Genomic DNA, 24343 nt, shown 5'->3' on the forward strand with positions numbered 1-24343 from the left:
GGTTTATTTGCCCGACCCACGGAGCAAAGTCGTCGTTGGTATCGCTCGTAAAAAACAAGTGAACGACACCTTTATTTACGAAATCGCTAGGCAAGCCAACGGAGCCAACCCTTGCTACGCTTAGAATGAAAGCTGGCGATTTATTTCCAAACCTTGTACTGTCAAAAAGCTCTTCTCCTACATTGACCGAGACTAGATATGCAGAGCTAAATGTAAGTAGGTACCTAATGTTGAAACATATGTTACTAGTCTGCCAGCGGTGAAGCGGCCGGCAGGCATTGATATATACGAGGGGCGTTCAAAATATTCTCGGTATTGATATCTTACGACCTCTTCTAAAATTTCTTTCGTTACTGGCCGCTAAGGTTTATTCATTGACATTAAAAAAAAGTATAATTCGAACCGAGATGGTCTTTTGTTTTTCTGCAATTGCTGAACAAACATGAACATCATGTGCGAATTGACAATGTTAACTAAATTAGAACATCGATGCGTGATAAAATTCTTGACAAAACAGGGTAAAAATCAAAAAACCATAAAAGAGGAAATGGATTGTGTTTACCGTGAGTCTGCTCCTTCTTTATCTACCATTCAAAAGTGGTCAAGCGAGTTTAAACGCGGAAGGGAGAGTATCGAAGATGACCCTAGACCTGGCCGGCCTGTAGTAGCTACTTCACAAGAAAATATTGATAAAGTGGAAAAACTTATATTGGAAGATGGTCGAGTGAAGGTAAAATCTATAGCACAAGTAACCAATCTCTCTATTGGTACCGTACATGATATTATACATGACCATCTTAATATGTCAAAAGTAAGTGCAAGATGGGTTCCGCGAATGCTGACTCGGCTTCAAAAAGACATGCGTGTAGCTTGTTGTTCCGATTTTATTGACCTGTGCGGTGAAAATCCTGATGAGGTGCTGCAAAGAATAGTTACTGGAGATGAAACCTGGGTTCATCATTATGACCCAGAGAGTAAACAAGAGTCCATGCAGTGGCACATTAAGGGTTCAGCTCATCCCAAGAAGTTCAAGGTCATCCCTTCAGCTGGCAAGGTCATGGCCACGATATTTTGGGATTGTGAAGGAGTATTACTAATCGATTATAAAGAAAAAGGTGTAAATATCACAGGACAGTACTACGCTAACATTCTACGTCAATTAAAGGATGTAATTAAAGAAAAGAGGCGAGGAAAGTTAACCAAAGGTATTCTGCTTCTGCATGACAACGCCCCCGTCCATACTGCTCATATTGCCAAGGCAGCTATTGTTGAATGTGGGTTTAAAACTGTTACTCACCCACCGTAATGGGTCAATTTCTGAACACGATTTTTTTTCTGTCCGTGATGAAAATCGCGGGTTAGCATCAGATAATACTTACCATTTTTTTTTTACATAAAGAAGTCACACTTTCACACCGAGTTTCATATGAATTCACTGATTAGTTGGTTTTTAGAGTACACATAAAAATACCTAAAGGCTCAAATTACTACTCCCGTGCCCTGTCCGGAATCTACTTTTGAGCATAATGAAAAATCCTACGAAAAATTCTACATTAGTATCACTAATTTAGTGTCAAATACTTAAACTAGATGATATTTACTATCACTGAGCACATATACTATTAACTTCATTGTGGTAAATAACTTGTGATCGATGTTTAAATTTTGTCCGAGCGCGCGAGTAAAATTTCGTCGACAAAACTCAAAGGGCTCTGACAGCCGACGTTTGTATTTGAACCGCCTCGTGTCCCGCCTCACCTGTACTGGCAGTATTCGGCTGTCTCTCAAAGCAAGCGGATGTAAGTCAAGCCGCGGCGTGTTCGAGCAAATCGCGTAAGTATTTCGGAATCCGGGTGGGCGACAATATTTTTCTAATTTCGATGCCCCTTATAAATTTTATTTTCCACATAGCTTTTCAATGACAATTGTCATATTTAGGAGCCCTTTATGTATCTTTATGTAAGCGATAACATAACAGTTTGGTCAAACACGATTTAAATTTTTGGCGAATTTTTTTATTACGAATTCTAATTTCCGTGCCCTAATTCCCATAGCAAATTTACCTAAAACAGCTGATTAAGTGGCACGGGAATTAGAAAGTATTACATATATTGTCAACAAATCTTTTATTCCGGCACTGTAAGTTAATTGGCAATGTTTACGTCATATTATTATTACATATATATATTGGCATTGAATATATATTATATGTAATAATAATACGACGTATATCTGTCTATTTTACATTTAAGGAAATCTTAAAGAATGCACAAAAATCTGTGAATAGTTTTTTAGTATAAGTACTATAGTACATACAGGATGGACCCGAATAACCCGGGCAATTTTAATACGTAAGGTAAGGTGGGGTAAGACGACACCGGGGTAAGACTATCACTTGTATGGAATCCTTGTACTGTTAGTCTTACCCCACCTTACCTTATTCATTGATCATATTATAACATTAAAATATTATATAAACATAAAACTATTTCTGGAATTATTACATATTATAATACCTGTACCTAAGGTTACATGAAACAAAATGAATCACATTTGCAATGTTTTGTTTTTGTAAATTTGACAGCTGACAGCGTATGCCGTATAAAGTTTAAATATCTGGGAGACCGAGCTTTGCTTGGAAAACATATACCTACCTACCTAAAAACTCAAAAATGCGCGTTTTTCCAGAGATAACACCTACCTAGATCGATTTTTCACTCCAGAAAACCCTCATATATGATCAAATTTCATCGAAATCGTTAGAGCCGTTTCCGAGATCCCCGAAATATATACAAGAATTGCTCGTTTAATAGATTAGTTGTTATAAATTAAACCGTAATACTATTAGATACCTTATTAGGGTTCCGTAGCCAAATGGCAAAAAACGGAACCCTTATGGATTCGTCATGTCTGTCTGTCTGTGATAGTCTTACCCCGGTGATAGTCTTACCCCACCTTACCTCATATGTGGTTAAACAATTTTTTGTGTTATGAATTTATGAAGGCAGCATATTCGATTTCTTCAGATTAACTTACACAATAACTTCTTATCTCTGTGCCCCTATTTATATCTTAGTATCATTTCCTATACGGCCATATACCAGATCATACACCTTGTACCTATCTACATGCAGATACATAATGACACTTTTTAATGAATAGTTTTGTATGTAAGGCGGACATGTTTACGCTACTACTCAAAGTATTGTTTTGAAATATGTATATTTTACTAAGAAAGAGAGATTAGTTGCCATTAAAATCAAGGAAACGATTAGTCAAATACGTAGTTTTTAGTGTATCATACTTTCGTAGATTTGTCGTCCGAAACTAAAATTAAAGAAGATATTATGTTCGATGCCGCTTCAGTATGGTTGAAGTATATTATTGTAGATTAAAATATACATAAATAATAGTTTTAACTACCAAAATAAGCTAAGAAAACAATTCCTGTGCCATGTTCTAATTTCCGTGCTAGTAAAATCTAATTCCCATGGACACACTAATTCCCGTGCCCTGACCAAAATTTTAAATTGAAATAACTTTTATAGTTTTATGAATTTTTTTACCCCATAAGAAAATTAATGTTTATTATATTTTTTATCAAATTATCAGCATAATTTTTTTTGTGTAATGTTGGTATTTCAAAATTCCATGGGAATTAGACAAAAATGCTCGTTTGGTGAAATTGACCCGTATAGTCCGGACTTAGCCCCCAGCGACTTCTTTTTGCTCCCCAATCTTAAAAAGGATCTGCGTGGAAATAAATTTTCTGACGATGAAGCATTGAAGGCGGCAGTGGAGGAGCATTTTTACACGAAAGATATAAAATATTTTTACGAGGGATTAAAAAAAATAATTGATCGATCTTTTAAGTGTATGAACATAGGGGGGGAGTATATTGAAAAATAAAAATATCAAACTTTTCGTACTTGTTTGTTTTCATTCTCATACCGAGAATATTTTGAACACCCCTCGTATATAGTATAGAAACCCGAAACCCTGTTTTCCTGCGAAACATTTCTTTGTTATATTAATTTGTTTTTTAATATAGATAATCATTTATTTACAAACAAGATATATACAGTTTTAGTAATTAAAAGAAATTAAAAACTAGCTTAAATCTAAAATAGGCCCTTGAGGCATTGTACCAAGGATGCTGGCGACATTTCCTCGCTGTATCGCAATGCTGATACGTTGTGCGAGGTAGCCGCCAGCTCTTCGGTCACCAGTTACGTCAACCAGACGCTTCGCGATTTCTGCGAACAACTTATGCGCGCTGGGACCCCATGGACCTAGAGTTTCAACTCCAAATGGTACAAAATGGTACTCTCTACCGAGGCTCTTATATTTGTTACGTTTTAAAATTTCGGCGCTTTCCGCCGCCCCGCCCGCTTTTACATTAGTCCGTTGGAGGTGGGACGGTGCCAGTGTGTCTACGCAGGTAGCATCCCACACTAACATCCGTCCCAAGCTCCAAGGAACTAAGGACACCCCTTGCCATCGTCTCTGAAAATGCCAGTCGGCTCAAGAAGAGCAGGCACATTGATGGTGGCAAGAGACCGACGGATTATGTCATTAAGCGATGCATGTCTCGAAAAGCGTCCTGCACTTTTATGACAAGATAATCCATTGTGTCCCAGTCGGTCCACGTCCGTGCCACAAGAGCATATGTGTGGCGTACATACCGAAACCCCAAGTCGCAAACCAGTCTAATGGAGGCCGGATCCAAGAAAGTACCAGTATTGGGCGAAGGATGGGCATGTAGCCAGTAACCGGCTTCCCGGGCTCCGACCGCCAAAAGCCTCGCGCGATCTGGACCTGTACAGTTGTTTAGCAGAGTATTGTAAGCTAAATCACAGTAAACATTATCCCAGCTCCTTTGTGAATTTGGGTTGTCTGGATGTTGTTTGCCTGGGCAAGCAATTTTAAAAGCATTTTTGGCGTCCTCAAAGCCCGCAATCTCACAGTTTGTGGGCAAAGCCCTTAAGATATTTCCTGTGAGACCAGACGTGCTATGAGTGGACGCCAAAAAGGCTGGGGAAGCCACACTGGAAATTTTGCGAATTCCTAAACCTCCAAACCGAATAGGGAGGGACGCTTGAGACCAGGAAGGCTCACTTAGCTGAATGTTTAGAATCGTCTCTAAACTAATTTTGATCAAATCATCTATAGGCGACAATAAATTTTGATGTTTCCAAAAAGGACAACAGCGGAGCACATATGTAAATTTAGGGACAAAAAGGCAGAATTTGAGAATCACAAGAGCATAATGACGGCTAATTTCGAGTAAGCGATTCGTGTGACTTTTGAATTTAGTTATAGCGTTAGAAATATAATCGGGAAATGATTCCTCGAATATAGGAGAACCCAGGAGGCAAAGAGAATACTTGTCTACTGATTTGATATTGGGAGTCAGATCGTCAAATTTGGTTTGTAAGTCTGTCAAAGTACAAGAAGATTTTTGAATAAAGAGTTCGCATTTGCTGAAATTCAGTTCTAAACCAATATTTTCGAAACTACTCTTAATAAAAGACAAATCAGAGAGCACAGTATTCACGTCGCCTCCTAGGGTTCCGTCATCTAAGTACCAGACATTGAATTTTGATTTTAAATTTTTAATGATTGAATTTATTGCCAAGCTAAAAATTGCTGGCCCGAGAGGGTCACCCTGCTGACAGCCAACCTCAGAAGATAATTCATGTGACTTGTACATTAATTTAGATGAGTCTGAATAGCAAAAGAAAAGGTAATTGTATAGTTCCGGAATTTTGTCCTTAACTTCTGTCAGCAAAGTGTTTCTACTAACCGAATTAAAAGCATTTTTAACGTCAATTTTGACAACAATTTCGCAATCATCGAAAGATAGGTCCTTAGGGCATGGACGGCTGCCTCGCACCCACCTTTCGTGCCGAAACCTAACTGTATTGGTTAAGTATAATTTGTTTTTATTTGCCCGTTTTCAAAGTAGATTTCTTAACCTTTTCTAAATTGAATGTCAACTCTGGTCGCTTTACGGACTGACTACAGAAAATATTAACATCTACCTACACCGTACACACATTACGCCATGTGTTTTATTTAAATGTTATTCTGATAGAAACATATTCAGAATGGTATCTTAGATTTCTAGGGAATGAGATGAAATTACGGCAGCCTTATCTTACATAAACGGCTTCAGAAATTCAGAGCACTGCAGGCAAATGCCGAGTACCTATCGTTTTCCAATGCTGACAACCAAGCATTTGAAATCTCGATTACTTGACACACAAGGATACAAACAATAGAATACACAATACAATCGTCTCGCCAAGTCCCTACCATTTCTGTCTAGACAGTTAGCATTGAGAACATATTGTGGAATAATGAGAACATCGTGCTAACAATAAGCCAGACGACCTCATAACATAACATTCAAACATATTGCACAATAAATATGGCACAAAAGTTAGTAAAAATAGCTTTTATTACTGAAGTTTTGTAACATGAATACTATATCTAGTTAAAATATACCTTATTTCTCACTATACAATTATTGATATTACTATTTACTACTTTCTAATTTGGTAGATATAAATCCGAAAAAGGGTTGACCGCTAAAAATCCGAAAAACTCCGAAATTAAAATTAAAGTCGTGAATGAAACGAACGTTACAAAAGGAAACTTCAAGATTTTGGAGTAGTAGTTAAGTTAATAAGTCAGATTTGTTGGATGGGGTGTTCTTTTTATACTTAATTGGTTTATAGGTAGGTAAGTTTATATTATATTCTTTGGTTTATAGTTAGTTTGTGTTTTATTTTATTTTATAGGTAGTTTGTGTTTTTTATTTTATTTCTAGTTATAATTAAAATTTATTGTTTATTCTTATTAGCCAGAATAAATAACACTCCTTATACCCTTTTTTTGTTAAAAAAATAAAATAAGAAAATGACGTTAAAAAAAATCGTCGTTGATAATCTGTGAGATACTCATTAAGGGAATCGGATACCACTAACCAATCACAGCATACCGCACAAATGCACAGCACAACACAAAGTTGGCGTTGGCAGTTAGGTTAGGTTAGACATAAATCTATAGAGGGTAGATCGCTATGGCATGTAGGTATGATGGTAGCATTACTTATTACCTACCTCCATTCGCATGCAGCACGTCAGTTACTCCGTGAAAATGGCATGAATGTTCAACTGTGCCGAAATATTGGGAATAAGCTAAAACATAGGTAAGTACATAATAAATACCCCGTTTTCAATAATAGGTAGGTATTTATAATGTAAATGAACATGTTCGCTTGATATCGTATATTAGGTATGAAGATATCTAAATATGGATAATACTTATCTTCAGGGGTCGGAACAAAAGTGCGGATCGGAACGTAAAAATGACGTAATCTTGCACACAGGATGATGTTTGAGTTTGTATTTAAACTTCCGTGTGACATGTAGTAACAAAGTAGTATTAATGAAGTAACAAAATAATCGTAAATAAATTCATGGAATTAATAATACAGGTGGTAGGGTGATGTAGTGAATAAAATAAATTTCACGAAACTTGTTACCATAAGGTATAATTATTTGAAATTAGTTAGAACACTTAGAACAAGTCTGTGGGATCCTCAGATAAATAGGTTTAATAGTCAAAAGTGGGAACAGTAGGTAAGATTAGTAAAAATAAAAAGCGGCCAAGTGCGAGTCGGACTCGCCCATGAAGGGTTCCGTATTTAGGCGATTTATGACGTATAAAAAAAAACTACTTACTAGATCTCGTTCAAACCAATTTTCGGTGGAAGTTTACATGGTAATGTACATCATATATTTTTTTTAGTTTTATCATTCTCTTATTTTAGAAGTTACAGGGGGGGGACACACATTTTACAAATTTAGAAGTGTCTCTCGCGCAAACTATTCAGTTTAGAAAAAAATGATATTAGAAACCTCAATATCATTTTTGAAGACCTATCCATAGATACCCCACACGTATGGGTTTGATGAAAAAAAAAAATTTTGAGTTTCAGTTCGAAGTATGGGGAACCCCAAAAATTTATTGTTTTTTTTCTATTTTTGTGTGAAAATCTTAATGCGGTTCACAGAATACATCTACTTACCAAGTTTCAACAGTATAGTTCTTATAGTTTCGGAGAAAAGTGGCTGTGACATACGGACGGACAGACAGACAGACATGACGAATCTATAAGGGTTCCGTTTTTTGCCATTTGGCTACGGAACCCTAAAAAAGGATAATTTGATGTTATTATACTTTTATAGCTAAATTTTAGCTAAATATAATCGTGAAGATACAATAGCTAAACAATAACGAAGTCAATTTATAGTTCATCTGATTGACAATGTGTCAGTCAAAAACGTACTTACTCATTTCAAGTGGCGATATCGTTTAATAAAGAGGTTGATAAATGATAAGTGATAATTGTTTATGAAAATCAAAAATACTATTTGAAATCATCCTATACCTAAGTGGTTTGACGTCATCCGCACTTTTTGTCCGACCCCTGCTTATCTTGTTCTTTATATTGGTGAAGTGTAAGTATGTTTTTTTTATATTTTATGTTAAGTACTCGTATATGTAGTTATAGTGTGTCCACATCTTTGACATTCTGCTACCTCAGACTAGAACTGATCACCCGTGACCATTGGTGACCCGAAAACATTGCAAACCGCGTTAGATCTGTCTGTATTTTAGGCAATAAAAGCAAAAACTGTGTTAAAAACCTAACAAGAAATTTCTTACATTATATAAGTACCTACATAGTTACCAGATAGCAAAATTCAACTTGTAATTAAATGACATTAAACTTCGTTTTTGCGAAAATCGATGAGCAGGGCGCCACCATGTCTGAGGGCGTCTGCAAATTGTTTTCATGCCTACATCGGTTACATTACCCCAAGTTTGACTTACGCAGTAAGAATTGTCATAATAATTAGAGATGCCCCGTATAGTGATTTTGGCCGAATACCGAATATTCGGCACCTCCCTCGGCCGAAGCGCCGCGCCGAATATTCAGCATTACATTTGTACATTTTGAGTCACTTTTATGATGAAAACTGTTCGCCAATAAAGCGCAACGTTTGCTAAGATTTAATTTTGGTTGCTCAGAACTAACGAATGTAGTCAGAGTCAATAAAATCGAACCTATGATAAAAATATAATTATTAGTAACCAAGAAATGCTTAATAAAACAGTCTTCGTATTTAATAACTTTCCAAGAAAACATTTTAAACATGAAATATAGTGGTTTGCGGTTATTTATATTGTGTAATTTATCTTTTTAGTATGGTGTAATACCGAATATTCGGCAAAGTGGCCGAATAGGCCGAATCGAATACCGAATAGTTGCCGAATATTTGTGGCATCTCTAATAATAATGGGTCATTAAATGTGATTTATTTTGAGCATTTTATCTCTCTCTTTTTTAGCTCTTTTAATCATCGGGAAATCTAAGCAACCGAGATGATTTAAAGGGGTCAAAGTTCTACCTGTTGACTATGTAAGTTATACAAAGGATTGTATGACTAAGGAATTAATTAAAAAAACCGGCCAAGTGCGAGTCGGACTCGCGCACTATCCACCACATGGGTTCCGTACCATCAACATAAAATAGAGCAAAACAAGCAAAAAAATGGTCACCCATCCAAGTATTGACCCCGCCCGACGTCGCTTAACTTCGGTCAAAAATCACGTTTGTTGTATGGGAGTCCCACTTAAATCTTTATTTTATTACTGTTTTTAGTATTTGTCGTTATAGCGGCAACAGAAATACATCATCTGTGAAAATTTCAACTGTCTAGCTATCACGGTTCGTGAGATACAGCCTGACGGACGGACGGACAGACGGACGGACGGACGGACGGACAGCGGAGTCTTAGTAATAGGGTCCCGTTTTTACCCTTTGGGTACGGAACCCTAAAAATGGTTAATAAAGTAAAGAAAGATGAAGCGGAAATAAGTTGTGCTTTTTATTGACAATTGTACGCCCATATGGAATTACACTTCCAAAAGGCGGAGAGACGCTTCACAAGTTTTTTGAATATGCGGCGGTTATTTATCAAAGCATATCTGCAAAAAAAAATCAGGCCCTAATCAAAGAGTCCGGGGTAGTCCGGGCAACTTGGATGATCTTACTTGATTCTACTCTTTATGTAAGTAATAGGTACTCTGTTTTTTTTTCTACTCCTTTTATTTATTTATAAATCAAAATAGCATTGTTTTCTTAGAAATGAACAACTTGGTAAAACACGATCAGTTCTTTCAGTATATAGTTTTACGTGATACCATTTTAATAACTCGTAACGTAGGTATGACGGTAAGTTTAACTCATTGCAAAATTATTAATGTTATTTAAATATTCTTTATTCACTTCTACTTTAGTGCCTCGGCGGCTCCGTTTAGAAACAGAAATTGCCATCCAATATTGCGATATAATTTTCCAATGCTTAATAACAATAAATAGACCAAAACCAATAACGTAACGGCAACATAATACAAGGAGCGACATCTGACTCTTACGCGAAGACGGATTACCCAACGTATAAAAGTAGAACCCACGTCGCCGCGACGTGCTCTGACCCTTAATAGGGTAAGTACGGAAAAGCAAAACCAGGATTCATGCAGCAAAATTATATAACAGGTAAGTTTACACTGCTTTAATACATAAAGAGGCAACGGCAACATAATACAAGGAGCGACATCTCACTCTGACGCGAAGACGGATTACACAACTTATAAAAGTAGAACCCACGTTCGCCGCGACGTGCTCGGACCCTCAATAAGGTAAAAACGAAAAAGCACTAAATTTTGATGCCCAGTCAGATCCTCGTAAATTATATTGACCTGGATTCATGCAGCAAAATTATATAACAGCTAGGTTTACACTGCTTTAATACCTACTTAAAGAGCATTTGGATGCGAAACGATGGGGTATGAGTGTGTTATATAATATGATCCATATACCTAGTTTAGTTATTAAGTTGTTACTCAGTACTCACATGTTTATTTACCTTTCCCAGTAGCTAAATTTGTACTTTGAAATCTTAATTACTTTGTTAATTACTTGATTTACACTTCCCATATTGATGGGAAGTGTAAATCAATTATTGAATTGTAAACATCCTCATGTCTTAATGTATTATTTGTCATTAATGTTAACTTATCTTAAATGGTCCTGAGACCATAATGTATTTATTATTCTCATGTTTATCCTAATCCCTAATATCTCGAATAATCCCTACTTTAGCTTTATTACAGCGGTTGGCAACCGGCGGCCCGCGGGCCGCATGCGGCCCGTGAACCTGTCGCTTGCGGCCCGCGAGCCCTCTGGCTATTTTGTATGTAATATTGACAAACGACGTCAGTACTGAAGTACGTTTGTACTTACCTACACATGCGCGGATATTGACGGAAATCGAAGGTTAACAGGCAGTATATATCTAAATCCATTAACACTGTCTTGGATGAAGGCAACGTCACAACATACCCTCTGGAGTTCCTAAACTCATTGAGTGCTTTAGGACTCCCAGCACACACATTAACCTACATTTAATACTGTTGTTCTGTGTTTAAGCACTGACAGCCTGGACGCTTCGGTCCTTCGGCCCTACGCGGAGCACGGCCTTCGGCCTTCGCACTTAGACACTTATACTATTGTTTTGTGATTAAGCACTAACATCCAGGACGCTTCGGGCCTTCGGCCCTACGCGAAGCTCGGCCTTCGGCCTTCGCATTTAGACACTTATACTATTGTTCTGTGTTTAAGCACTGACATCCTGGACGCTTCGGGCCTTCGGCCCTACGCGGAGCTCGGCCTTCGGCCTTCGAATTTAGACACTGATATCATTGTTCTGTGATTAGGCACAGACATCCTGGATGCTTCGGTCCTTCGACCTTACGCGAAGCTCGGCCTTACTATTACTAATGTTCTGTGTTTAAGCACTGACAGCCTGGACACTTCGGGCCTTCGGCCCTACATGGAGCTCGGCCTTCGGCCTTCGTATTTAGACACTTATACTATTGTTCTGTGTTTAAGCACTGACAGCCTGGACGCTTCGGGCCTTCGGCTGTACATGGAGCTCGGCCTTCGCATTAGATATCCACACCAAAATTTCACGTAAACCATTGCGGCTGTGTCCCTAGCCTCTCTCAATTTTTTTTCTATCATAAAAATTTCGCGCTCGCTATGCTCGTGTTTTTAATACGATTTTGAAAGTTAAGCCTAATTTGATAAAGGTGGCACCTCTGGGCACCCTACCAAGCGACTACTACTACGACTTAAGCACTGACATCCTGGACGCTTCAGGTCTTCGGCCCTACGCGGAACTCGGCCTTCGGCCTTCGTATTTAGACACTTATACTATTGTTCTGTGTTTAAGCACTGACAGCCTGGACGCTTCGGGCCTTCGGCTGTACATGGAGCTCGGCCTTCGGCTTTCGCATTAGATATCCACACCAAAATTTCACGTAAACCATTGCGACTGTGTCCCTGACATAGCCTCTCTCAATTTTTTTTTCTATCAAAAAATTTCGCGCTCGCTACCCTCGCGTTTTTGATACGTTTTTAAAGGTTAAGTCTACTCTGATAAAGATGGCATTCTGGGCACCCTACCGAGCGACTACTACTACGACTTAAGCACTGACATCCTGGTATAATACGATTTTGAAAGTTAAGCCTAATTTGATAAAGGTGGCACCTCTGGGCACCCTACCAAGCGACTACTACTACGACTTAAGCACTGACATCCTGGACGCTTCAGGTCTTCGGCCCTACGCGGAACTCGGCCTTCGGCCTTCGCATTTAGCCACTGATACCATTGTTCTGTGATTAAGCACTGACATCCTGGACGCTTCGGTCCTTCGACCCTACGCGAAGCTCGGCCTTCTGCCTTCGTATTTAGACACTTATACTATTGTTCTGTGTTTAAGCACTGACAGCCTGGACGCTTCGGGCCTTCGGCTGTACATGGAGCTCGGCCTTCGGCTTTCGCATTAGATATCCACACCAAAATTTCACGTAAACCATTGCGACTGTGTCCCTGACATAGCCTCTCTCAATTTTTTTTTCTATCAAAAAATTTTCGCGCTCGCTACCCTCGCGTTTTTGATACGATTTTAAAGGTTAAGTCTACTCTGATAAAGATGGCATTCTGGGCATCCTACCGAGCGACTACTACTACGACTTAAGCACTGACATCCTGGTATAATACGATTTTGAAAGTTAAGCCTAATTTGATAAAGGTGGCACCTCTGGGCACCCTACCAAGCGACTACTACTACGACTTAAGCACTGACATCCTGGACGCTTCAGGTCTTCGGCCCTACGCGGAACTCGGCCTTCGGCCTTCGCATTTAGCCACTGATACCATTGTTCTGTGATTAAGCACTGACATCCTGGACGCTTCGGTCCTTCGACCCTACGCGAAGCTCGGCCTTCGGCCTTCGTATTTAGACACTTATACTATTGTTCTGTGTTTAAGCACTGACAGCCTGGACGCTTCGGGCCTTCGGCTGTACATGGAGATCGGCCTTCGGCTTTCGCATTAGATATCCACACCAAAATTTCACGTAAACCATTGCGACTGTGTCCCTGACATAGCCTCTCTCAATTTTTTTTTCTATCAAAAAAATTTCGCGCTCGCTACCCTTCGCGTTTTTGATACGATTTTAAAGGTTAAGTCTACTCTGATAAAGATGGCATTCTGGGCACCCTACCGAGCGACTACTACTACGACTTAAGCACTGACATCCTGGACGCTTCGGGCCTTTGGCCCTACGCGGAGCTCGGCCTTCGGCGTTTGCATTTAGACATACTATTGTTCTGTGTTTAAGCGCTGACAGCCTGGACGCTTCGGGCCTTCGGCCCTACATGGAGCTCGGCCTTCAGCTTTTGCATTAGACATCCACACCCAAATTTCACGTAAACCATTGCGGCTGTGTCCCTGAGATGGCCAATTTTTTTTCTATCAAATTTCGCGTGCGGCCCGGGTCAACTTCGTAAACTACTATGTGGCCCTTGGCTGCTAAAAGGTTGCCGACCGCTGCTTTATTATATGCTCTTTGATAAAATTAATCCTATATGTAGCTCTGTGGAGCAAGAGCTGGGTGTATAGGGGATGGGGTGGGAGGAGGCTACCCAAGCTGCCCAGGACCGGAGTAAGTGGAAGGAAAAGATTTGAGCCCTACACCTCAGCAGGGGGTAACAGGATGCAAAGAAAAGAAGAAGATATGTAGTTCTTTATAAATTATATAAGAAAATAATCATAACGTGTTCCAATCTTAATGAGACCAATATCTCTCTTTCAGGGCCTTCGCCTCGGCGAATGGAGACACAAGACAACTAACCGACCCACTCCCTTCCTATTCTGGACTATTCTTTAAAAAAAGAAGTAACAACCTTCTTAAGCGACGAATCTTGGAAACTTGTTATTTATAGAGACCTTAGGCCCCTCTTTATTGAAAGAGACTCACTTACAAGACTAGCAAATAAATTCCACATCATCTCAACTCAATACAATAATTTCACCCACGTATAGAATCAACCAAATCATTTTTTTAAATTAACTTAGATAAAATTGAAAACCGTCTTTCTGAATTAAATATGTATTTAGGTAAAAACGCAAGACAAAAACGCGAATTACTAGATGCTCTTAGCCCAATTCTCAAATGGCTCATCGGCACACCTGATGCCAGAGACGCCAAGCGTTATGACGATTGTATAAATCAACTTGAAAAACAAGATTCCGACCTTTCTTCGCTCATGCTCGAACAAACTCAAATTATTTCATCTACAGTTAAAACCTTCAATAAAACTATCCTTAAGATTACCTACGACGAATTTATTATTAATGAAAATATAGAACGCCTATATAAATATTTGAACTCTACCCAATCATTGATTTTTAGTCTCAAAGCTAGTCAAGATGTGTCAACGATTTCACTTCAAATCCTAGAATCCGTAATAAATCTCGAAAACGTAATTAACGATTGCTTAACAAGTATTCTTTTTGCAAAAACGAATACAATTCACCCATCAATTATATCTTTGAAAAAACTCTATCAAGAACTCCTCCTATCTAACCACATTCGTACAAATAAATTAATTAAAAATTAAAAAACACGACTGCAGTTTGAAAGCGAACTGAAAAGCTAGAAATAATTTTTAGTTATGTTAGGTACTCAACTTAATGAATGTAAAATAGAATATAAGTGTTCAGTCAGGGTCATAAACAGCAATCGGGAAAGTTTAGGCTCATTTAGGATCCTGACTGTACCTGCATATTTTATTTCAATTGCAGTCGGGGACCTTGATGTATTAAAATTTTCCCATTTAAAAGGTCCCCGACTGCAATCAAAATAAAATATACAGGTACAGTCACGATCCTAAATGAGCCTAAACTTTTGCATTTGCTGTTTATGACCCTGACTGAACACTTATATTCTATTTTACATTCATTAAGTTGAGTACCTAACATAACTAAAAATTATTTCTAGCTTTTCAGTTCGCTTTCAAACTGCAGTCGTGTTTTTTAATTTTTAATTAATTTATTTTATTTTATACATTTTAGTGACCATACAAACCAACCACATTTTTTATGATTTAAGACAATTTAGTTGCTTCAAGGAAATTTCATCACGTTGATCTTTGATATGTTAGCATAAAACGTGCTTAAAAACCTAACTAGGTCTGACCCAAAAACCAGACGTATTGAAAAGTGCTATATGGCTTAATATCTCTGCAACTACATAATTATTTCCTATTAGTTGGCTTTCGGGCTTCGCAATTAAGATACTTGGGGAAGCTGCAGAAAGCGTGCACCTTTCTTATGCTCCGGGCCTTCGGCCCTACGCGAAGTTCGGCCTTCGGCCTTCGCAATTAAGATACTTGGGGAAGCTGCAGAAAGCGTGCACCTTTCTGCGCGAAGTTCGGCCTTCGGCCTTCGCAATTAAGATACTTGGGGAAGCTGCAGAAAGCGTGCATCTTTCTTACACTCCAGGCCTTCGGCCCTACGCGAAGCTCGGCCTTCGCCCTTCGCAATTAAGATACTTGGGGAAGCTGCAGAAAGCGTGCACCTTTCTTACGCCCCGCGGGCCTTCGGCCCTACGCGAAGCTCGGCCTTCGGCCTTCGCAATTAAGAAATTTGGGGAAGCTGCAGAAAGCGTGCACCTTTCTTACGCTCCGGGCCTTCGGCCCTACGCGAAGCTCGGCCTTCGGCTTTCGAAATTAAGAAACTTGAGGAACCTGCAGAGAGCGTGCACTTTTCTTACGGTCCGGGCCTTCGGCCCTACGCGAAGCTCGGCCTTCGGCCTTCGCAATTAAGATACTTGGGGAACCTGCAGAAAGCGTGCACCTTTCTTACGCTCCGGGCCTTCGGCCCTACGCGAAGCTCGGCCTTCGGCTTTCGTAATTAAGAAACTTGAGGAAGCTTCAGAGAGCGTGTACCTTTCTTACGGTCCGGGCCTTCGGCCCTACGCGAAGCTCGGCCTTCGGCCTTCGCAATTAAGATACTTGGGGAAGCTGCAGAAAGCGTGCACCTTTCTTACGCTCCGGGCATTCGGCCCTACGCGAAGCTCGGCCTTCGGCCTTCGCAATTAGGATACTTGGGGATGTTACAGGAAGCACGCACCTGCCTTACGCTTCGGACCGTCGGCCCTATCCGGAGTTCGGCCTTCGGCCTTCGTAATTAAAATACTCGGGGAAGTTGCAGGAAGAGACCATCTGTCTTAAGTTTTACTTACGTACGTACTACGTACGGACACAGCTATACTACAGAATGAGAGATGAATATCATTATCTCATTCTAACAAATAGCTTTGTCCCTACTTACGTAAGTAAAACTTACAAGTGTATCTTGGGCTTTATATAAAAATTACGTATAAAAATATACGGTTATAATGACACTTTCACACTTTGTTCCGTCAAAGTCGGTACAGAGTTGTATCTGAAGACGGACTCTACAATCTCAGACTCTCTACAAAGAACTTATTTACACTTTTCTATTCCCTTAGCGCAATTTAGAACATATTGGCTTGGTTTCAAAACAAGTAAAATATGATTAATATAATACCTATGTATATTTTTTTTTTATGATCAACGGTCAAACCACTTCCTTTTAATATCCCAACAATAGAAATATTTGGTTTTATGAGATTAGCTTTTCTTAATATATTTTGTAAATTCTTACTTTCTTAAAATTGGACTTAAACCCTCATATTGTATATATATTATTGATCGTCTTTCAAAGCGCTTCATTTTGATGCCCTACTCGATGGGTTTGCAAGATATTTTTTTCTTAAGGTTGCGTAATATGGCGTATTAAGTCCGCCATATTGATTTTGTAATGACGTCACATAGCCTATGTCACCCGGGATTGGCCGGGATGACGTAAGGATTCTAATGATATATCATACATCTAAATCGGTTAAGGCATTCTGAAGTTATCGTGGAATAAAGAAACTCACATACATATATACATACAAACATGAACGCTGAAAACAATACACTCTTTTTGTTTGGGCAGTCGTGTAATAAAGATCTAGTCGTCACTGTTACCCCACAAAATATCCACACAATTTTAGAATCTTCGTCCTTATCAGCATATGTGTATTCAGATAAACTTGTATATATATTAACATTTCCCTTAATTCAAAACGATCCCCTTGACCTATATAATGTTTACTCAATCCCTATCAAACATCCGAACTCCTCTCTTCATACAACTATCCTTCCCGAGCACGTGTACCTGGCTACGAACCCAAACGGTCAAACCTATGTGTCAACGAGCAACCTAGACACCTGCACAACGTACACCGCCGAGAAGAAAGTCTGCACCAACCTACAGTCTCAGCTACAGCTCGCCCCCTTTGCGAGCTTCAAATACTTCATAGCATCTCCAAATCTCTTCCAAAAATCTGCACCACTTCAACCTTCGAGGCCGACATCAACACATTTCAGTACATAGATAATAACAAATGGCTCTACATATTGTCCGATGAAACCAACTGCGTTCTCCAGTGCGCTAACGAAGTCACACACCATAAAATACAAGGCGCAGGCATACTAACTCTACCGATAGACTGTAAACTCCACACCGGATACAGCACATTGTCAGCATACCGAAATTCAGAAGAAAACATAAGTTATCCTATCATAATACCCGACATAAGAACAGATGACTGTTTCGAAGAATATAAAAACATAGAGAAACCCGACCTCATGCCTATCAAAATTAGTGAATTACCTTTGGATTCCTTAAGACAGATAAAAACCCATATAGACAAATATGGAGATGAAATAAAGAAAATCAAATCCAAAACCTTTACTCAAAGAAACACATCCACCTTCTCTTGGATTTACTTTACACTTGGAATAATGATGTTAGCCTATATCGTATACAAAATATGCAAACGCTGTCCCAATGGACTTCTCCTACGCCTTCGAGCACCAAATTCTTCAAACCGAGATTCCAACGGATGCATCCAGATATTCAATAACTGCTTCGCAAATTCATCCCGACAACAGAGAACCCATGTCGCAATCCCCATGACTACAGTCTTAACTAGCTGCGTCACAGAAGATGAAGATGAAAACATCGAGCCACAGCATTCTCAACCAATATAACCCGCTTCTACTATTTCTGCGAGACCTAAAAGATCACACGCTCTACGCCCAATCTTTATTCTAAGGGGGGAAGTGTTATATAATATGATCCATATACCTAGTTTAGTTATTAAGTTGTTACTCACATGTTTATTTATCTTTCCCAATAGCTTTGTACTTTAAAATCATAATTAGTTTGTTAATTACTTTATTTACACTTCCCATCAATAATTGTAAACATCCTTATGTCTTAATGTATTTGTTTGTCATTAGTGTTAACTTATCTTAAATGGTCCTGAAACCATAATGTATTTATTATTCTCATGTTTATCCTAATATCCTAATGATATTTTGCTAGTTTGAAACGTCAAACTGTGTTATCCACGCCACATAACAAGTGTTCTTTTTATAATTGAACCTGGCTTAAAATAGTTTGTAGTTTATTGTAGTGTCTTTATTTTCATTTGTAGTAGCCAAATAACACCACTAAATAAAATTGATCCCACTGCGAGAGCTTTTCATAAAATTGCAATATTCAGATTAAAAAAAGCCGGCCGAGTGTTGCAACTTGCAACATGAGCCGCAGGAACTTTTTGCCACTTCGGCTAGAAGTGAGGAGTACTTAATTCAGCAGAAGAATCTGTTTTTTTCAAAGGACATTGCGATTCGGTTCGGATAGAATAATTTTTGGTCACACTTCTTCGATCATTGGAGGACAAGTGTAACCTTTTGAACGCCAGAAAAAGAAAAAATAACAACTGACACAAAATATTCAGACAAATAAGATCGGACTAAGAAAACGAAACTGTATGAGTAATTAATTTTCATTACTAGTACCTACCTATGTTTGTATTCCGCGACATTAGATTCAATTGAAATTTGACAAAACTGTTACCGTGATATAACCAAGTAATTCATATCCAAACCGATTACTAAAACACTCATGGACCCCAGGTGGAAACTTCATAAGGAGTTTAGGGACGCTACGCATGTGCGAACGGTAGGTACCCCCGACCTCCAGCAACGCACCGATCGGCGCCGATCAAAGTAATGCTGACGCACTTAATGGGATAAACAAGGCATATGCACTCTCAACCTCTGACACAAGGCAGTGTATGCAATTCGTCACCTATTTTATAGCGGTTAATTCCGTTCCCATTGCATGCACCACTCCGGAGCGACCCTTCGTTATCTTAATGGCAACGACAGCACAAAAACTCCAAAAACTTCTCGTGGCCTACGTGACTCGAGACCACGCATCCCCGTATCATTCCCACGCTTTCGGTATGAATATAGCCGCCACTGGCGCCACTAGCAGGCGACCTGTAAATCGACCGCCAAGAAGACCGCGACCGGTAGAAGTTTTTTAATACAGAAATGAATACCTACTAATGAACATAACATAAATAATTACGAACATAACTATAATTCAGATACGTATGATGGCGATATATTTTTTTCAAGAGACGGGACCACAAAACGAATTGCCGTAAAATTAAATTAATTATATAAAGATCATCTCCATATATCACTATAGATGAATGAGAAGGAAATATCTCAATAGATTCTGGTAGTAATAGGTGACTTATTAGACAGCAATTGTAATAATAATGTTATTTACAAAGAGTTTACTTTACAATTACGACCGCTAATTTAAAATTATACCCGTTACGCGAAGACCTGGAACATGAATTTTTGACCTATGACTTTGGCCCCAAATAATGCGGGAATACTAGGATGGGACTTGATAAGTATACCTATATTATCCGGAGAAGACCTCAAAAACCGATCCGTTCTCGGATAACCTAATTACGTGTGTATCTAACAAACCGGACGGCGAATACTTTATCCCTTAAGACGAAACAGGAGCTGAGATTTAAATATTTTAGGTAAATATACCCGTCTCGCTAACGGTAGCGCTAAAACTAGTGCGATAAGGACAAGGCGAAAAATCCTGCGTAAAAATCTCAAATATCGAGGTTTCGTACTCGACTGTTTCCTCCTCCAAAACTTAACCAATCGTAACCAAATTTGGAAATCTAAATGATTATGAAATTATCTGTGTTTTGCTTTTTTGGCTAATTGATATCAGTTTTGAATACCACGCCTCTCATTGCGGCATAGTCAACTAGTTCATTTTGGCCATTTTTGAAGGGCTCTAGCGACTTAAAAAACAAAAATATCCAAAAAAGCAAAACGGTCCGACACAGATATTGACAATATTAATCTGTGTTAAAAAAATCATTGCTCTAGCTTCAAAACCCACGGAGGAAACAGTCGAGTACGTTTGTATGGAGAAATGACCACTCCTGTTGGCTCTTAAATCGGGACAAACACCGTCCTCATTAACTGTGCATTAGTGTCAGCGAAAGATTTGCAAATATAGATTAGGTGTCACAAACCTAAGTCGTAGGCCACAAAAATTTAAAAATAATTTTGAAAAATTGCTTACGTCTTACAACCGACCAAATGGATTAAAATCCGTATCGGAAGTAGTAGACAATGTTAATAAAATAACAAAACGGAAGCTAGTAAATTAACGATTCGAACGGATCACATGAATACGGAAGGAAAAGCTAAAATTACCAAGTTTTAAAGATGTGTTCCATACGGGTCATGAGACTCATAGTCATGAGCCACCCATACAGTTATACATAAATTACGTTTGAGTCGTTTGACACACATGCGACCACTTAACAATATCTTTTGCGATGTTGACGATATTAAAGGCAAGCTTTTATCTGTGGTAGACGGAATTTCTCGTTGCGCAGTAGGTAGTTAAAAGATTAAAGGATAAAAATAGCTTAACAATGATTGTCAAAACTAACGTAACGAGATCCAACCGATATGCACCGAACAAGAAGATCCGATACAACTACGACCCTTAGAATGGGACTCGGACCTAACTACACATGTGTGGATTCCCAGCGTTTGGACAGTGATCCACTTCCTCATCGTCATAATTATGTCTGTGCGGCTGCTCAGTTTATCATCAGCGCAACAATAAGAGCCCCGGGTCTAACACGTTACACCCTAAGCTCTCTAAGGGGGGAGAGAATCTGTTTTCGGTCGCATATTTCTACTAAACCAACGACGTCCAAGGAAACTAGATAGGTCACAGTTAAAAAGCTTTTAACAAAATTACGATAAAAATGCGGAAATCAGTAAGTACGAGGAATTTGGTGTTGAGTTCAGTGCAACGTGCTCTTAGACTATAAAAACTACATATGTTTGTCTGAATATGACATTATAAACAAAACTATAATTTGTAAGCCGCCTCTCTCTACAGATGACCCAAACCCCATGATAGTTCTAAGTAAAATTACGTAGATAAGTACCTATATATAAACTCAATTAATGCGCAAGACAGGGCCATAGAAGTAGTGACTGAGTGTCAACAGGTACCGCACACACAGTCTTAAGTCTAGATAGTAGGAATTGGCAGACCTTCGAGGACTTTGAGGCTGATTTTAAACGCCAATACTGGACGAAATAGCACCACACAATACAACACAACATGTACTGATTAATTCTTTTAAAGAAATAACAGTTAATTTTTTTTAACCAAACGGCCGTGATTGTCTTGTGGTTACCCATCCCATCAATGTCTTGCAAGTATTAAACATAGCGGACAAAGCTACATCATCATCATATCAGCCGAAAGACGTGCGGGACATAGGCGTCCCCCAGCTTGGACAGACTTAGGACAAAGCTTGCCTATTACCTTTTTATACCTCAACAACAACAAAACAACGCGAAATTATTATTTGATAAAATATATCATTAGAGAAACAAGATACTTATTTTTAAAGCATTTTATTAAAACTGTCGTAAATCATTCTTGTTTTTAAGTGCTTGTGACTTTTGTATTGTTTAAAAATGAAAAAGATTACTAAAAATTAAAAATTTATCAAAGTTGCCTCCAAAATTAGGCGAACTAAATTGACAAGTCAATGTGCACAAATGAATTTAATGAATTCCCAGATATTTGGCTCCGAGATGGCCTTTTATGTAATAGATATAGGTATGACAAATCTGACGAAACAAGAACTTTTACAACTTTGCAAAGCCATGAAACCCATTATTATATGGCAACGTTAAATAAAAAATAAACAATTTCAGGAACCATCTTCGCCTGTTTAAAGCAATTTTTCGACAAATGTTTAATTACAAAATTTGCAACTGTTTATAATTCTAAAAAAACAATGCTACAGGAAAAACAAACTGCCAGACAAGGGTCTTCTCAATATACCATAAATAAATATAAACCGACAGTTACCGGTATTTCCACCCATTACCAACATTTCCATTGAACAACTTCCCTCTAAATCAGTTAACTCATCTCCAATGGACTTTTTTTTTATAATAATATATGTATAAACTAAGTAACCATTTAGTTTCGAACAGTTAAAAAATTTAGTATGAAAGCATCTTGAAGAAAAAGACACCTCAAAAGCAACCATTTACGTGCATATTAATGGTTTCTTAGTTTTTCTACCGACACATAAGCTATGCAGCCTAGTCGACAGTAGACCAAAAAATACCAGAATTTAAAATATCAGAACAACAAGCATTGTCAACAAAAGTAACAACCTACTCGTACAACAACACGACGATGACAACCAATTTTAAAAATTTCATTTTATTAGTCAGGTATCCCATACTATGTTAATTCTTGATTTAAATAAAAGACACGGTAAAAGCAACCATTTACATACATAAATAATATTTAAAAAAAAATCATTTTTCTTCCGACCTAGTTGACACCAAACAACGATGATGGAGACATTATTATTTTTTTAGAGAATCTAGAACCATCAGAACAACAAGAATTATTGACAACAATGACCTGAAATCTACAAAACAACGACTGGACGATGACGACTAATTTTTTTAAATTTTTTTTTATGAAACCGAGTCAGCCACCCACTACCATATCATGTAAATTCTTGGTTTTTAAACAAATTCAATGTATTTTTATATAATCGGTAATCGGAGGCAATTTCAAAGTATTTGCGTTGTGGCAGGACATCACAAGGGAAATGCAAATTTTAGAAAACCACTTCAAATTCACAGAACGGAGGTGTCAAAACAATTACGCCAAAAAAACAATTTATCTGATAATGCCTTTGCTGCGGAAATATTAATCCAATTGAATTGTAACGGTAAAGATAAACATTTTTAAATTGTAACGGCCACTTTGAAAGAGGTACACTGCTGTTTTTTCAATGTACCATTTTTATCTAATTTATGCCAGGAATCAGCATAGGCGGCCACAGATTTTAAAAGCATTATTTATTTCACTGTTTCCACTCGTTCTTCAAGAAATTTTCTATTCTTCGACGCCGGACAGATCGAGCCCGCCGGATGGAACCCCGTTCGGGGAAGTCCAGCGAGCGATCATAAAATCAACGGTTTCTAAATGACTACTTCTTCTTGCAAGTTGCATCACAAGTTGTTGCAATGAGTATCCCTCTTCCTTCTCAATACAGCAACAAGCTTCTTAGATGGGTCCATGGCTAATCGTGGTAACAGTAGATCGAATGCCTTCCGTCCATTAAGACTGCCCATTCCTTTTTTACAAGAACGTAGAAAATTTTAGATTGTGGTGCTGCCTCCGCTCAGCAACACTTGTAACATAGATGATTACTTGATGTAGTTGAAGTTCTTGACGTCGTAGTCGTTGTGACTGTTCCGGCTCTGATTTGCAACTAAGTTCAACTAACGAAATGAAATGAACGCGCTGCG

At 38.5% G+C, this 24343-nt stretch overlaps 1 protein-coding gene and 1 pseudogene across 2 annotated transcripts in view; one reads left to right on the plus strand and one right to left on the minus strand.

Annotated features, from left to right (window-relative positions):
* The window catches only part of LOC134651202 (uncharacterized), a 59195-nt gene that overhangs the window by 30254 nt on the left and 4598 nt on the right, over nucleotides 1-24343 (minus strand). The window lies entirely within an intron of this gene.
* LOC134650768 (uncharacterized) lies at nucleotides 14597-18616 on the plus strand (annotated as a pseudogene).

This window comes from Cydia amplana, chromosome 9 (genome assembly GCF_948474715.1).
Source record: "Cydia amplana chromosome 9, ilCydAmpl1.1, whole genome shotgun sequence".
Taxonomy (NCBI): Eukaryota; Metazoa; Arthropoda; class Insecta; order Lepidoptera; family Tortricidae; genus Cydia; species Cydia amplana.